At 46.9% G+C, this 13,334-nt stretch overlaps 1 protein-coding gene across 2 annotated transcripts in view; it reads left to right on the plus strand.

The window, feature by feature from the left end:
• The first annotated feature begins 8,049 nt into the window (after nt 1–8,049).
• Nucleotides 8,050–13,334, plus strand: part of LOC110511479 (kelch-like protein 5) — a 65,108-nt gene continuing 59,823 nt past the window's right edge. The window contains exon 1 of one of the 2 annotated variants that reach the window (XM_090188691.1): nt 8,050–8,263. The gene's annotated coding sequence lies outside the window, so the exon portion shown is untranslated. The remainder of the gene's footprint in view (nt 8,264–13,334) is intronic. The other variant, XM_090188692.1, reaches the window with a different exon arrangement.

A 13,334-nucleotide genomic window follows, 5' to 3' on the forward strand; every position in this document is an offset into this window, starting at 1 on the left:
CCTTCCTCTGACACCGCCTGGTATAGAGGTCATGGACTGCAGGAAGCCCTGGTGATGTACTGGGCCGTAAGCACTACCCTCTGTAGTGCCTTCCTCTGACACCGTCTGGTATAGAGGTCCTGGACTGCAGGAAGCCCTGGTGATGTACTGGGCCGTAAGCACTACCCTCTGTAGTGCCTTCCTCTGACACCGCCTGGTATAGAGGTCCTGGACTGCAGGAAGCCCTGGTGATGTACTGGGCCGTAAGCACTACCCTCTGTAGTGCCTTCCTCTGACACCGCCTGGTATAGAGGTCCTGGACTGCAGGAAGACCTGGTGATGTACTGGGCCGTAAGCACTACCCTCTGTAGGGCCGTCCTCTGACACCGCCTGGTATAGAGGTCCTGGACTGCAGGAAGCCCTGGTGATGTACTGGGCCGTAAGCACTACCCTCTGTAGGGCCTTCCTCTGACACCGCCTGGTATAGAGGTCCTGGACTGCAGGAAGCCTTGGTGATGTACTGGGCCGTACGCACTACCCTCTGTAGGACCTTCCTCTGACACCGCCTGGTATAGAGGTCCTCGGTGGCAGGAAGCTTGGCCCCAGTGATGTACTGGACCGTACGCACTACCCTCTGTAGGGCCTTCCTCTGACACTGCCTGGTATAGAGGTCCTGGACGACAGGAAGCCCTGGTGATGTACTGGGCCGTACGCACTACCCTCTGTAGGACCTTCCTCTGACACCGCCTGGTATAGAGGTCCTGGGTGGCAGGAAGCCCTGGTGATGTACTGGGCCGTACGCACTACCCTCTGTAGGGCCTTCCTCTGGCACCGCCTGGTATAGAGGTCCTGGACGACAGGAAGCCCTGGTGATGTACTGGGCCGTTCGCACTACCCTCTGTAGTGCCTTGCAGTCGGAGGCCGAGCAGTTGCCATACCAGGCAGTGATGCAGCTGTAGAACCTTTTGAGGATCTGGGGACCCATGGCAAATATTTTCAGTCTCCTGAGGGGGAAAAGGTTCTGTCGTGCCCTCTTCACAACTGTCTTGATGTGCTTGGACCATTCTTGTTTGTTGTTGATGTGGACGCCAAGGAACTTGAAGCTCTCAACCTGCTCCACTACAGCCCCGTCGATGAGAATGGGGGGCGTGCTCGGTCCTCCTTTTCTTGTCGTCCACAATCATCCCCTTAGTCTTGATCACGTTAAGGGAGAGGTTGTTGTCCTGGCACCACACGGCCAGGTCTCTGACCTCCTCCCTATAGGCTGTCTCATCGTTGAGGGAGAGGTTGTTGTCCTGGCACCACACTGCCAGGTCTCTGACCTCCTCCCTGTAGGCTGTCTCATCGTTGAGGGAGAGGTTGTTGTCTTGGCAACACACGGCCAGGTCTCTGACCTCCTCCCTATAGGCTGTCTCATCGTTGAGGGAGAGGTTGTTGTCCTGTGACCACACTGCCAGGTCTCTGACCTCCCCCTATAGGCTGTCTCATCGTTGAGGGAGAGGTTGTTATCCTGTGACCACACTGCCAGGTCTCTGACCTCCTCCCTGTAGGCTGTCTCATCGTTGAGGGAGAGGTTGTTGTCCTGGTACCACCAGGTCTCTGACCTCCTCCCTATAGGCTGTCTCATCGTTGAGGGAGAGGTTGTTGTCCTGGTACCACCAGGTCTCTGACCTCCTCCCTGTAGGCTGTCTCATCGTTGAGGGAGAGGTTGTTATCCTGGTACCACCAGGTCTCTGACCTCCTCCCTGTAGGCTGTCTCATCGTTGAGGGAGAGGTTGTTGTCCTGGTACCACCAGGTCTCTGACCTCCTCCCTATAGGCTGTCTCATTGTTGTCGGCGTTAAGGTAAAGTCCTGTTATCTAGTAGGGACAGAGAGAGAGAGCGCGAGACCTATACACCCTATTCCTTATCAACCCTGGTCTAAAGTAGTGCACTATGTAGGGAATAGGGTGCCATAGGTCTCTGGTCTAAAGTAGTGCACTATGTAGGGAATAGGGTGCCATTTGGGAGTGAACCAGAGACTCAGGCTGAGAACCTGAGAACCTGAAAACAACTTCTCTCTCCACAGCAGAGGCACACACACACACACACACTCTACACACACACACACTCTACACACACACACACACACACACACACTCTACACACACACTCTACACACACACACACACACACACACGTCGTTTCAGACCAGAAAGTGTCTTTTAAATTTATTTATTTTTATCCACATCACAGGTTGCAATTCATGACATTGTCCACAGGAAGGCGCTGGTGGTCACTTCGGGCTCAATCTCCTCTGTCCCCCCCAAGTCCTCTGTCCTTCCTCCCAGAGTGCACTTGTTCTCTTCCCTTCGTGGATTTGACAGTGAGGCCCGTTGGATTCAGTCCGACCACAGGTAACAGACAACGGAGCCTCAATGACTATTATAAGAAACTACCTCTAGTCCATCCAGGTGGTAACACTACTCCTTAATGACCTGGTAATGCCAACACGTCCTGGATTCAGTCCTCTACCTCTCGTCCATCCAGGTGGTAACACTACTCCTTAATGACCTGGTAATGACAACACGTCCTGGATTCAGTCCTCTACCTCTAGTCCATCCAGGTGGTAACACTACTCCTTAATGACCTGGTAATGCCAACACGTCCTGGATTCAGTCCTCTACCTCTAGTCCATCCAGGTGGTAACACTACTCCTTAATGACCTGGTAATGACAACACGTCCTGGATTCAGTCCTCTACCTCTAGTCCATCCAGGTGGTAACACTACTCCTTAATGACCTGGTAATGCCAACACGTCCTGGATTCAGTCCTCTACCTCTAGTCCATCCAGGTGGTAACACTACTCCTTAATGACCTGGTAATGCCAACACGTCCTGGATTCAGTCCTCTACCTCTAGTCCATCCAGGTGGTAACACTACTCCTTAATGACCTGGTAATGCCAACACGTCCTGGATTCAGTCCTCTACCTCTAGTCCATCCAGGTGGTAACACTACTCCTTAATGACCTGGTAATGCCAACACGTCCTGGATTCAGTCCTCTACCTCTAGTCCATCCAGGTGGCAACACTACTCCTTAATGACCTGGTAATGCCAACACGTCCTGGATTCAGTCCTCTACCTCTAGTCCATCCAGGTGGTAACACTACTCCTTAATGACCTGGTAATGCCAACACGTCCTGGATTCAGTCCTCTACCTCTAGTCCATCCAGGTGGCAACACTACTCCTTAATGACCTGGTAATGACAACACGTCCTGGATTCAGTCCTCTACCTCTAGTCCATCCAGGTGGTAACACTACTCCTTAATGACCTGGTAATGACAACACGTCCTGGATTCAGTCCTCTACCTCTAGTCCATCCAGGTGGTAACACTACTCCTTAATGACCTGGTAATGACAACACGTCCTGGATTCAGTCCTCTACCTCTAGTCCATCCAGGTGGTAACACTACTCCTTAATGACCTGGTAATGACAACACGTCCTGGATTCAGTCCTCTTCCTTCTAGTCCATCCAGGTGGTAACACTACTCCTTAATGACCTGGTAATGACAACACGTCCTGGATTCAGTCCTCTACCTCTAGTCCATCCAGGTGGTAACACTACTCCTTAATGAATGACCTGGTAATGACAACACGTCCTGGATTCAGTCCTCTACCTCTCGTCCATCCAGGTGGTAACACTACTCCTTAATGACCTGGTAATGCCAACACGTCCTGGATTCAGTCCTCTACCTCTAGTCCATCCAGGTGGCAACACTACTCCTTAATGACCTGGTAATGACAACACGTCCTGGATTCAGTCCTCTACCTCTAGTCCATCCAGGTGGCAACACTACTCCTTAATGACCTGGTAATGCCAACACGTCCTGGATTCAGTCCTCTACCTCTAGTCCATCCAGGTGGTAACACTACTCCTTAATGAATGACCTGGTAATGCCAACACGTCCTGGATTCAGTCCTCTACCTCTAGTCCATCCAGGTGGTAACACTACTCCTTAATGAATGACCTGGTAATGCCAACACGTCCTGGATTCAGTCCTCTACCTCTAGTCCATCCAGGTGGTAACACTACTCCTTAATGACCTGGTAATGCCAACACGTCCTGGATTCAGTCCTCTACCTCTAGTCCATCCAGGTGGTAACACTACTCCTTAATGAATGACCTGGTAATGACAACACGTCCTGGATTCAGTCCTCTACCTCTAGTCCATCCAGGTGGCAACACTACTCCTTAATGAATGACCTGGTAATGACAACACGTCCTGGATTCAGTCCTCTACCTCTAGTCCATCCAGGTGGCAACACTACTCCTTAATGACCTGGTAATGCCAACACGTCCTGGATTCAGTCCTCTACCTCTAGTCCATCCAGGTGGTAACACTACTCCTTAATGACCTGGTAATGACAACACGTCCTGGATTCAGTCCTCTACCTCTAGTCCATCCAGGTGGCAACACTACTCCTTAATGACCTGGTAATGACAACACGTCCTGGATTCAGTCCTCTACCTCTAGTCCATCCAGGTGGTAACACTACTCCTTAATGAATGACCTGGTAATGACAACACGTCCTGGATTCAGTCCTCTACCTCTCGTCCATCCAGGTGGTAACACTACTCCTTAATGACCTGGTAATGCCAACACGTCCTGGATTCAGTCCTCTACCTCTAGTCCATCCAGGTGGCAACACTACTCCTTAATGACCTGGTAATGCCAACACGTCCTGGATTCAGTCCTCTACCTCTAGTCCATCCAGGTGGCAACACTACTCCTTAATGAATGACCTGGTAATGACAACACGTCCTGGATTCAGTCCTCTACCTCTAGTCCATCCAGGTGGTAACACTACTCCTTAATGACCTGGTAATGCCAACACGTCCTGGATTCAGTCCTCTACCTCTAGTCCATCCAGGTGGTAACACTACTCCTTAATGACCTGGTAATGCCAACACGTCCTGGATTCAGTCCTCTACCTCTAGTCCATCCAGGTGGTAACACTACTCCTTAATGACCTGGTAATGCCAACACGTCCTGGATTCAGTCCTCTACCTCTAGTCCATCCAGGTGGCAACACTACTCCTTAATGACCTGGTAATGACAACACGTCCTGGATTCAGTCCTCTACCTCTAGTCCATCCAGGTGGTAACACTACTCCTTAATGAATGACCTGGTAATGACAACACGTCCTGGATTCAGTCCTCTACCTCTAGTCCATCCAGGTGGTAACACTACTCCTTAATGAATGACCTGGTAATGACAACACGTCCTGGATTCAGTCCTCTACCTCTAGTCCATCCAGGTGGCAACACTACTCCTTAATGACCTGGTAATGACAACACGTCCTGGATTCAGTCCTCTACCTCTAGTCCATCCAGGTGGTAACACTACCCCTTAATGACCTGGTAATGACAACACGTCCTGGATTCAGTCCTCTACCTCTAGTCCATCCAGGTGGTAACACTACTCCTTAATGACCTGGTAATGACAACACGTCCTGGATTCAGTCCTCTACCTCTAGTCCATCCAGGTGGTAACACTACTCCTTAATGACCTGGTAATGACAACACGTCCTGGATTCAGTCCTCTACCTCTAGTCCATCCAGGTGGCAACACTACTCCTTAATGACCTGGTAATGACAACACGTCCTGGATTCAGTCCTCTACCTCTAGTCCATCCAGGTGGTAACACTACTCCTTAATGACCTGGTAATGACAACACGTCCTGGATTCAGTCCTCTACCTCTAGTCCATCCAGGTGGTAACACTACCCCTTAATGACCTGGTAATGCCAACACGTCCTGGATTCAGTCCTCTACCTCTAGTCCATCCAGGTGGTAACACTACTCCTTAATGACCTGGTAATGCCAACACGTCCTGGATTCAGTCCTCTACCTCTAGTCCATCCAGGTGGTAACACTACTCCTTAATGACCTGGTAATGACAACACGTCCTGATGGCACACTATTCCCTAAGTAGTGCACTACTTTTGACCCATTTGCAGTCCATATAGTGCACTACTACTACCGCCCTAGGGTGCCATTTAGGACTGTCTCCGGTAAAACAACACGATCACCAGATTCAAAAACCAGGCCATCAGCCAATCAAAAAACAGCTGTTGATGGCATGTGATGTGTCATCCTCCATTGGTTCAGACCATTCTGGATGAATAAGATCTAGTGAGCCAATCACCAGGACAGAAACAGTTACCAGACCAATGGACAACCAATCACCAGGACAGAAACAGAACAATGGACAACCAATCACCAGGACAGAAACAGACCAATGGGTAACCAATCACCAGGACAGAAACAGTACCAGACCAATGGACAACCAATCACCAGGACAGAAACAGACCAATGGGTAACCAATCACCAGGACAGAAACAGACCAAAGGGTAACCAATCACCAGGACAGAAACAGACCAATGGGTAACCAATCACCAGGACAGAAACAGAGCAATGAGTAACCAATCACCAGGACAGAAACAGACCAATCGGTAACCAATCACCAGGACAGAAACAGAAACAGACCAATGGGCAACCAATCACCAGGACAGAAACAGACCAATGGGTAACCAATCACCAGGACAGAAACAGACCAATGGGTAACCAATCACCAGGACAGAAACAGACCAATGGGTAACCAATCACCAGGACAGAAACAGACCAATGGGTAACCAATCACCAGGACAGAAACAGTTGACAACTGTATTACCATAGAAACAAATGACAACATGTATTCGATTCCAGATCGTTTGGATATGATATCGGGCCACTTCGGCATGAAAGTGTGTAACATACGATAGAAAACAGTGCTCGACTTGGACTGAAATAGTTTCCGGTACTCATTTTGGGTTCCAGTACTGTTTATATTTAGGTGCAGGAGCGCCACAATACTTTAGAGATAATATTATATACGACGAACAGGAGTTGAAGCAGTAGACCATTTTGCTGCTCTTTAATTATTTGTTATTCTTATCGATAACTTTTTTTTGTTGTTGTTTGGTATTTTCTTAAAACTGCATTGTTGGTTAAAAAGGGCTTGTAATTACGCATTTCACTGTGAGGTCTAGCTACACCTGTTGTATTCGGCGCATGTGACAAATACAATTTGATTTGAGGTGCCGGTATTCAGCGTCTGAACTTCTGCCCAAGTCAAGCACTGGCGATAGAAAATATACTTACTTGAATGAACCTATGGCCGGTTTATGGTTTTGGGATATCGGGCTGTGGACTTGATTGGGTTGGAATGGTTCCGTTCCACACGTTCTAGATTTGCAGCGTAACTTTCCGATGGACCAATCCTTGGACAGCCCAGGGACCAGCCAATGGTTATGTCAGCACTCATGGGCGTGATTATTTATTTTGAATAATTAATACGAGGCATCATGGGACTATTTGAAAGTGGGTTTTATTTAGTCACCATCTCTAGTATCTCAACTTGCATACAACTTTTACACTGCGTAGTCCTTAGATTAGTACAACATGGTAAAACAAAACAATACAAAAGGTTTAAATGGTCATTTATATATTTGAACGAAGTTCAGTTACTATGACAACCATATAAAACTGTTTCAAGTACAACTGTCTGTCCATCAAACCAGAGAAAGAAATAATAAACTTGACTCTAATTTATTTGCTTATTTAAACTTGACACTAATATCTTTGCTTATTTAAACTTGACACTAATATCTTTGCTTATTTAAACTTGACTCTAATATCTCTGCTTATTTAAACTTGACTCTTAATATCCTTGCTTATTTAAACTTGACCCTTAATATCTTTGCTTATTTAAACTTGACTCTAATATCTTTGCTTATTTAAACTTGACTCTAATATCTTTGCTTATTTAAACTTGACTCTAATATCTCTGCTTATTTAAACTTGACTCTTAATATCCTTGCTTATTTAAACTTGACTCTTAATATCCTTGCTTATTTAAACTTGACTAATATCTTTGCTTATTTAAACTTGACTCTAATATCTTCGCTTATTTAAACTTGACTCTAATATCTTTGCTTATTTAAACTCTAATATCTTTGCTTATTTAAACTCTAATATCTTTGCTTATTTAAACGATCTTTTCTTATGAAAGTCGACTGTGCAGTCTGCATACGGAAGTAGAGTGAAGGGACACAAGCGTCCGCTGGTCAAGTGCTTCTGTAAATGCACGTGCACCACCGTCAACTAAAGACAACAAAACAGACAGGAAGATGCGATAAAGTTATTCTGACTCTCTACACTAGTAAAACAAACTCACAGTGGAAGTGAGCCGATACAAGGTAAGAAACTACTTGTTTTGTTTCGCTAAAGACCACAGCGCTGCTCGTCTTGTCATATAAACTCACAAATCACACTAGTTTTGATGATAATGATGATGATAGTCAAGTTTAAATAAGCAAGTCCGGAGTACCCATAAAGGGGAAATGCTTCGCCCGGTAGGGATGCTTCGAACGCGGCGTGAAATCAGAGGAAAGCTGGGTGTTCCAACCGGCCTCCTGTGATGTTCCTGTTGCGCTTTTACTTTCGGGAATTCACAAACTCACTCAAACGTTTCTCTTCAGTAGGCTACTAATTCCAGCGTCTCTGGCAGACTGATTAGTCTGATTGATTTATAGTACATTTTAATGAGTCGCTTGTCTGCCTGGCCCAAATCCTACTGAACGCCTCGCTGTGCCATGTATACTCATGATGATGTGAATATCTTCTGCTATGCGAACTGGCATAATGTTTATTTGTTGTTAATATGTTTTGCTATGTGATGATGAGCATTAACTCATGCCGCGTTTAAAACAACTGTGAGGTCAGAACCCGGGAAATATTCGACTTCCCGAATTCAGTGCGTTCACGACAACTGGGAACTCTGGAAAAAACGAGCACCAACTGATTAAAATCGTTTTTGAATGGTCATTCTAACTCGGGAATATAAGATAAGATGGTCAGGACACTACTGGTACAGCCGGTAGACTAGTTACTTGATAGATGGTCAGGACACTACTCTACTGGTACAGCAGGTAGACTAGTCACTAGATAGATGGTCAGGACACTACTCTACTGGTACAGCAGGTAGACTAGTCACTAGATAGATGGTCGGGACACTACTGGTACAGCAGGTAGACTAGTCACTAGATTAGATGGTCAGGACACTACTGGTACAGCAGGTAGACTAGTCACTAGATAAGATGGTCGGGACACTACTGGTACAGCAGGTAGACTAGTCACTAGATAAGATGGTCGGGACACTACTGGTACAGCAGGTAGACTAGTCACTAGATAAGATGGTCAGGACACTACTCTACTGGTACAGCAGGTAGACTAGTCACTAGATAGATGGTCAGGACACTACTCTACTGGTACAGCAGGTAGACTAGTCACTAGATAAGATGGTCAGGACACTACTCTACTGGTACAGCAGGTAGACTAGTCACTAGATAAGATGGTCGGGACACTACTGGTACAGCGGGTAGACTAGTCACTAGATAAGATGGTCAGGACACTACTCTACTGGTACAGCAGGTAGACTAGTCACTAGATAAGATGGTCGGGACACTACTGGTACAGCAGGTAGACTAGTCACTAGATAAGATGGTCAGGACACTACTCTACTGGTACAGCAGGTAGACTAGTCACTAGATAAGATGGTCGGGACACTACTGGTACAGCAGGTAGACTAGTCACTAGATAAGATGGTCGGGACACTACTGGTACAGCGGGTAGACTAGTCACTAGATAAGATGGTCAGGACACTACTCTACTGGTACAGCAGGTAGACTAGTCACTAGATAAGATGGTCGGGACACTACTGGTACAGCAGGTAGACTAGTCACTAGATAAGATGGTCGGGACACTACTGGTACAGCAGGTAGACTAGTCACTAGATAAGATGGTCGGGACACTACTGGTACAGCGGGTAGACTAGTCACTAGATAAGATGGTCGGGACACTACTCTACTGGTACAGCAGGTAGACTAGTCACTAGATAAGATGGTCAGGACACTACTCTACTGGTACAGCAGGTAGACTAGTCACTAGATAAGATGGTCGGGACACTACTCTACTGGTACAGCAGGTAGACTAGTCACTAGATAGATGGTCGGGACACTACTGGTACAGCAGGTAGACTAGTCACTAGATAAGATGGTCGGGACACTACTGGTACAGCGGGTAGACTAGTCACTAGATAAGATGGTCAGGACACTACTCTACTGGTACAGCAGGTAGACTAGTCACTAGATAAGATGGTCAGGACACTACTCTACTGGTACAGCAGGTAGACTAGTCACTAGATAAGATGGTCAGGACACTACTCTACTGGTACAGCAGGTAGACTAGTCACTAGATAAGATGGTCGGGACACTACTGGTACAGCGGGTAGACTAGTCACTAGATAAGATGGTCAGGACACTACTGGTACAGCAGGTAGACTAGTCACTAGATAAGATGGTCAGGACACTACTGGTACAGCAGGTAGACTAGTCACTAGATAGATGGTCAGGACACTACTCTACTGGTACAGCAGGTAGACTAGTCACTAGATAGATGGTCAGGACACTACTGGTACAGCAGGTAGACCAGTCACTAGATAGATGGTCAGGACACTACTCTACTGGTACAGCAGGTAGACTAGTCACTAGATAAGATGGTCAGGACACTACTGGTACAGCAGGTAGACTAGTCACTAGATAGATGGTCAGGACACTACTCTACTGGTACAGCAGGTAGACTAGTCACTAGATAGATGGTCAGGACACTACTCTACTGGTACAGCAGGTAGACTAGTCACTAGATAAGATGGTCGGGACACTACTGGTACAGCAGGTAGACTAGTCACTAGATAAGATGGTCAGGACACTACTGGTACAGCAGGTAGACTAGTCACTAGATAAGATGGTCGGGACATTACTGGTACAGCAGGTAGACTAGTCACTAGATAGATGGTCAGGACACTACTCTACTGGTACAGCAGGTAGACTAGTCACTAGATAAGATGGTCGGGACACTACTGGCACAGCAGGTAGACTAGTCACTAGATAAGATGGTCGGGACACTACTGGTACGGCAGGTAGACTAGTCACTAGATAGTTGGTCGGGACACTACTGGTACAGCAGGTAGACTAGTCACTAGATAGATGGGCAGGACACTACTGGTACAGCAGGTAGACTAGTCACTAGATAGATAGATGGTCGGGACATTACTGGTACAGCAGGTAGACTAGTCACTAGATAAGATGGTCAGGACACTACTCTACTGGTACAGCAGGTAGACTAGTCACTAGATAAGATGGTCAGGACACTACTCTACTGGTACAGCAGGTAGACTAGTCACTAGATAGATGGTCAGGACACTACTCTACTGGTACAGCAGGTAGACTAGTCACTAGATAAGATGGTCGGGACACTACTGGTACAGCAGGTAGACTAGTCACTAGATAAGATGGTCGGGACACTACTGGTACAGCGGGTAGACTAGTCACTAGATAGATAGATAGATGGTCGGGACATTACTGGTACAGCAGGTAGACTAGTCACTAGATAAGATGGTCAGGACACTACTCTACTGGTACAGCAGGTAGACTAGTCACTAGATAAGATGGTCGGGACACTACTGGTACAGCAGGTAGACTAGTCACTAGATAAGATGGTCGGGACACTACTGGTACAGCAGGTAGACTAGTCACTAGATAAGATGGTCGGGACACTACTGGTACAGCAGGTAGACTAGTCACTAGATAAGATGGTCGGGACACTACTGGTACAGCAGGTAGACTAGTCATTAGATAAGATGGTCAGGACACTACTGGTACAGCGGGTAGACTAGTCACTAGATAAGATGGTCAGGACACTACTGGTACAGCAGGTAGACTAGTCACTAGATAAGATGGTCGGGACACTACTGGTACAGCGGGTAGACTAGTCACTAGATAGATAGATGGTCGGGACATTACTGGTACAGCAGGTAGACTAGTCACTAGATAAGATGGTCAGGACACTACTCTACTGGTACAGCAGGTAGACTAGTCACTAGATAAGATGGTCAGGACACTACTCTACTGGTACAGCAGGTAGACTAGTCACTAGATAAGATGGTCAGGACACTACTCTACTGGTACAGCAGGTAGACTAGTCACTAGATAAGATGGTCGGGACACTACTGGTACAGCGGGTAGACTAGTCACTAGATAAGATGGTCAGGACACTACTCTACTGGTACAGCAGGTAGACTAGTCACTAGATAAGATGGTCGGGACACTACTGGTACAGCGGGTAGACTAGTCACTAGATAAGATGGTCAGGACACTACTCTACTGGTACAGCAGGTAGACTAGTCACTAGATAAGATGGTCGGGACACTACTCTACTGGTACAGCAGGTAGACTAGTCACTAGATAAGATGGTCGGGACACTACTCTACTGGTACAGCAGGTAGGCTAGTCACTAGATAAGATGGTCGGGACAGTACTGGTACAGCAGGTAGACTAGTCACTAGATAAGATGGTCAGGACACTACTCTACTGGTACAGCAGGTAGACTAGTCACTAGATAAGATGGTTGGGACACTACTGGTACAGCAGGTAGACTAGTCACTAGATAAGATGGTCGGGACACTACTGGTACAGCAGGTAGACTAGTCATTAGATAAGATGGTCAGGACACTACTGGTACAGCGGGTAGACTAGTCACTAGATAAGATGGTCAGGACACTACTCTACTGGTACAGCAGGTAGACTAGTCACTAGATAAGATGGTCGGGACACTACTGGTACAGCGGGTAGACTAGTCACTAGATAAGATGGTCAGGACACTACTGGTACAGCAGGTAGACTAGTCACTAGATAAGATGGTCGGGACACTACTGGTACAGCAGGTAGACTAGTCACTAGATAGATGGTCAGGACACTACTCTACTGGTACAGCAGGTAGACTAGTCACTAGATAAGATGGTCAGGACACTACTCTACTGGTACAGCAGGTAGACTAGTCACTAGATAAGATGGTCAGGTCCACTACTCTACTGGTACAGCAGGTAGACTAGTCACTAGATAAGATGGTCGGGACACTACTGGTACAGCGGGTAGACTAGTCACTAGATAAGATGGTCAGGACACTACTCTACTGGTACAGCAGGTAGACTAGTCACTAGATAGATGGTCAGGACACTACTCTACTGGTACAGCAGGTAGACTAGTCACTATATAAGATGGTCAGGACACTACTCTACTGGTATAGCAGGTAGACTAGTCACTATATAAGATGGTCAGGACACTACTCTACTGGTATAGCAGGTAGACTAGTCACTATATAGATGGTCAGGACACTACTCTACTGGTATAGCAGGTAGACTAGTCACTATAT

This window comes from Oncorhynchus mykiss, chromosome 10 (assembly GCF_057628025.1).
Source record: "Oncorhynchus mykiss isolate SJ-2025 chromosome 10, ASM5762802v1, whole genome shotgun sequence".
NCBI lineage: Eukaryota > Metazoa > Chordata > Actinopteri > Salmoniformes > Salmonidae > Oncorhynchus > Oncorhynchus mykiss.